The sequence below is a fragment of the Dipodomys merriami genome, unplaced genomic scaffold, assembly GCF_024711535.1.
Source record: "Dipodomys merriami isolate MVZ:Mamm:240054 unplaced genomic scaffold, mDipMer1.0.p SCAF_24, whole genome shotgun sequence".
Lineage (NCBI taxonomy): Eukaryota > Metazoa > Chordata > Mammalia > Rodentia > Heteromyidae > Dipodomys > Dipodomys merriami.
This window is the reverse complement of record NW_027203826.1, coordinates 10,102,379-10,106,958: the sequence shown is the minus strand read 5'-3', so window position 1 is coordinate 10,106,958 and position 4,580 is coordinate 10,102,379.

Here is a 4,580-nt window from a genome sequence, read left to right as displayed (position 1 = left end):
TATTCTATTCTTTCATCACACACATATGTGCTTGTAAGCATATACATGTGAATACATGGCCATCCACAAGGGTATAATAAATAAGTATACATACATACATACATACATACATATATGCAACTCTGAATCCTTATGGAGACGATTAAGATTCTACTGTATAACAACACTTGTAAATAACAATAATCCTATATACTTCCTCATTATGGATTTTGCCCTAGGTATCTAGATAACCTTATTATTTCTCTTGTTCTCAAGCTTTTAGAATTTTTTTGTTTGTTTGTTTTCAGAGTGTCATACTAACTTATATTCACATTATATTCTAAATTTCTTATATGATTATTTGCCCTACATTAGTTGCCCTACAACTCAGATAGAATTTAAACCTGGGACCTTCTGACACAGCATAACCCTTAGAATAGCCAAGTTAATAACTCTTTTCTTTCAACTTCCTGGGTAAAGATCCTGGGGACAGGACTGTGAATAGTTTTTGTTTGTTTGTTTGTTTGTTTTAGTTTTTCACTATAATTTTCAAGAAAACTCTTTCTGTTAACCAGATTATACTACTTTACACTTTTATATTGTCATAAATACATGGATACATACATGTATAACTCTGCATGTTTGTATTAAAAACCCTTGTCTATAGCTTCAACTCTATTACCACCATCCACCAGCTCATTCATCATGTGTGATTCATTTTTTAAAAAATTAGGATTGCTAAGTGTCATGAATTCTAATGTTTACATTGCCTTTTTTATATTAAATCTTTTTTTATTGTGAAAGTACTGTACAGAGGGGTTACAATTACATGGGCAAGATAATGAGTACATTTCTTATCAAGCATTATAGCCTCCTCCTTTGTTTCCCCTTCCTTCCCATCCATTCCCATATTCCCATCCTCCCCCCGTCCCCCCCACCCCACCACCAAAGTTGTAAAGTTCGTTTTCGACATAACGACTTGTACATCTCATTGTTGCAATGGGTCCACCTGTATCTCTATTTAAACGATTTGTTTTTCCCCTTCCCCTCCACAAATTATACCAACATCAAATACAGTGAAAGCAGGGGTTATACTGTGGGGGAGGGACATACAAAGCAACAAAGAAATAATCTTGAGATTATATTAAATCTTATTGGGGTATATTAAAGATATACGCAGAGTTTATTTCCAAGGTAATAGAAAACTAATTCACCATTACTAAGCTGTGATAGAGCTTTAAGCGCATTGGACAATAGAATGCTGGGTTTTTGTTTTTGTTTTAAGCAATGGAAAGATTTAAAATTGTAAATCTACTCCTTGGAAACAAAAGATTCCTCTTGTTCTGCACATAAGTAGCATAAAAATTGTATTTTAGAAGTTCATTCTCCACTTCTTCATTGTGAATACATAAAGGTTTACCCTTAAAAGGAAGTCAGACATTGTCTCCATACGTCAAGATATCAAGACTGAGATTGTATTATTAAATATCCCAATCCTGCAGCTGAAATATTACTATCTGCACTCTGCTTTTGACAGAAAAAATTGTCATTATATTTTTACGAATTCAATATTGTTGTTAGATGAAGCGATGATGTACCCTGTGAAAGGCACATTCATCAGCTATCTACATCCTCAAACACTCATAGAATGCCCACTTAAATTACTCCAAATATCTTCACCTCAAAACACTTAAGTTAACAATAAACAAAAATAACATCTTAGATACATTTTCAATAGAAACTTTTCAAAAGAAGTAACTGAGAAATGCCTTTTCAACAAATATGAATGTTCAGACAGCCAAAATGTATGCAACTAGATCCTTTTTTTTTAAATTAAATTTAATTTTATTTGTGAACATACTGTACAGAGGAGTTACAATTACAAGGGCAGGATAATGCGTACATTTCTTACCAAGCATTGCAGCCTCCTCCTTTGTTTACCCTTCACATCCCTTCCCAGCCTCCTCCCTCCCCCCCAATCCCAATCCTTCTCCTTCCCCTCTCCCCCACCCCCTGCACTGACATTGTAAAGCTCGTTTTGGACATGACAACTTGTACTTCTCATTGTTGCAACAGGTCCACCTGTATCCTTAAACAACTGGTTTTTCCCCATCTCCTCCACAAGTTATACTGACATCAAATATAGTGAAAGCAGGGGTTATACTGTGGGGGAGGGACATACAAAGCAACAAAGAGATAATCTTATAAATGCTTTAGAAACACATGCATGAAAGAAAAAAACATTAAAATACACATCTAAGGGTTCATTTTCCTGACATCACATTATCTGACATTTTCTGCTTGACTCATACATATACTAGATATTACAAATAAGGGAAACCATGGGACCTATGTTTCTTTGGGCCTGGCTTACTTCACTTAATATAATTTTTTCCAAGTTTTTCCATTTCCTAACAAATGGGGCAATGTCATTCTTTCTGATGGAGGCATAGAATTCCATTGTGTATATATACCACATTTTCTTGATCCATTCATCTACTGAGGGGCGTCTGGGTTGGTTCCATATCTTAGCTATGGCAAATAATGCTGCAATAAACATAGTTGTGCTGGTAGCTTTAGTGTGGTCTTGTTTGTAAACATTTGGGTAAATGCCCAAAATACATTGCCTTAATCGCTAATATTATGTATATTATTCATCCAAAAAATCTGCTATTCGGTACTTTATCTCCAGTCTTCTAATAAACATATTTTTCAGTTACTTGTCAGTTGAATATTCTACTATTCAACACCAACTTTTCCATTGTTTTTCTAGTTTAACGATAATGTTTTAGGTGTGTTCATTCTCCTCTACCCATTTATTAGCTAATGCATATTTTCATGGAGTCTTTCTTTCTTTCTCTCTGTATTTCTCTTCCCTTTTTTTCCTTCATTCTTTTCTCCTTTCCTTCCTTCCTTCCTTCTTTCCTTTCTTCCTTCCTTCCTTCCTTCCATTGTTTTTGTACTGGCATTAAACACAGAACCACATGCTTTTGCTTCACCTTCTCTACTCAAGAATGGCACTCTATTACTTGAGTCATTGCTCCAGTTCTGTTTCTTTGATGATAAGTTGGAGATAATAGTCTTATGAACTTTTCTTCCTGTGCTGGCTTTGAACTATGATCTTAATATCTCACCCTCCTAAGTAAATAGGATTACAGGCTCTGTGAATGATACCCAGCCTTAGAGGTTTACTTTAGGTAAACTCTATACATCTACAATCCCCATCTATGTTGAGATCCATATCCTTTCACTTCGAGTCCTCATATCAGTTGTGAAAAATATAGTGAGACTGATTGTGCTTTGCTTTCTTTTTTAATTTTTCCAGTCATGGTGCTTGAACTCTGGGCCTGTGCTCTCTTTCAGAGCTTTTCTCCTCAAGGCTAATGCTCTACCACTTTGAGCCGCAGCTCCACTTCTAGTTTTCTTGTGGTTAATTGGAGATAAGAGCCTAACCTGCTTTCCTGCCTGTGCTGACTTTGAACCGTGATCCTCAGATCTCAGCCTCTGGTATAGATAGGATTATATTCATGGGCTGGGAAGGTGGCTCAGTGGTAGAGCACTTGCCTTGCATGCTCGAGGCCCTGGGTTCTATTCCTCAGCACCACATAAGAAAAAAGCCGGAAGTGGTTCTGTGGCTCAAGTGGTAGAGTGCTAGCCTTGAGCTGAAGAGCTGAGGACAGCGCCCAGGCTCAGAGTTCAGGCCCCACGACTGGACCAAAAAAAAAAAAAAAAAAAAAAAAAAGATAGGATTATATTCATGATTCACCAGCACCCAGTAAGGGTTTAAATTCAGATTTCCTCCTATAATTAGTAAGCCCCTAGTAGGGCTTACTAATTTTATATCAATATTCTTTATTATTTGTATTTAAGCATAATATTAAAGAGTAGAGAGGAGTTAGACAATATAAAGTATAAGTTTCCTCTTTAAAATTTATTTACATCACCTTTTAAAATTACTCTTTCATGCACTCAATGTTTTGCCTTATCCTCAATAGAAAGGCATTCTTTTACACTTTGTGTAGCTTTTTATTTTCTGTTGTCACTGATATCCTCTTCCCACAAAGAGTAAGTAGAATGTGGCAAGTATAACTTAATCAATTATTTCATTATTTTCATAGTAACTCAGTTAAACTGTATTAAATGATGAAACCATAACAACTTTGCCAAACTGGAATTAAAAAGGGTCAACCATAAAAAGTACTGAAGTTGACAGAGTTGAAAAATTCTGTGGTATTAAGATTTATAATATGAATAGCTTATGGAATGGATTCATCAAGGGCACAAGACTAAAGTACCATTTCTTAAAAAAAAACTATGAAGGAATGCTTTATGCTTAAAAGATGCAAAGTCAATGTGTGGTGCAGTTAAGTCTTCTCTGCTCAAAAAGTAACAATGTAAATGCAGTTGCCAGGCAACAAAGCTGCAGAATCTGTATAAGTGGAGTGAATTCAAGGCTGTTCCACAGAGGGTAAAGTCATACTTCATTTGGTGTCAATTCTAATTAAATGAGAATAATAAGGTATAAAATCATTGTATACCTTCCCATTCCTAAACATAGTACATATATACAATAGTAGTACAAATCAAACAATAAAGCTTAT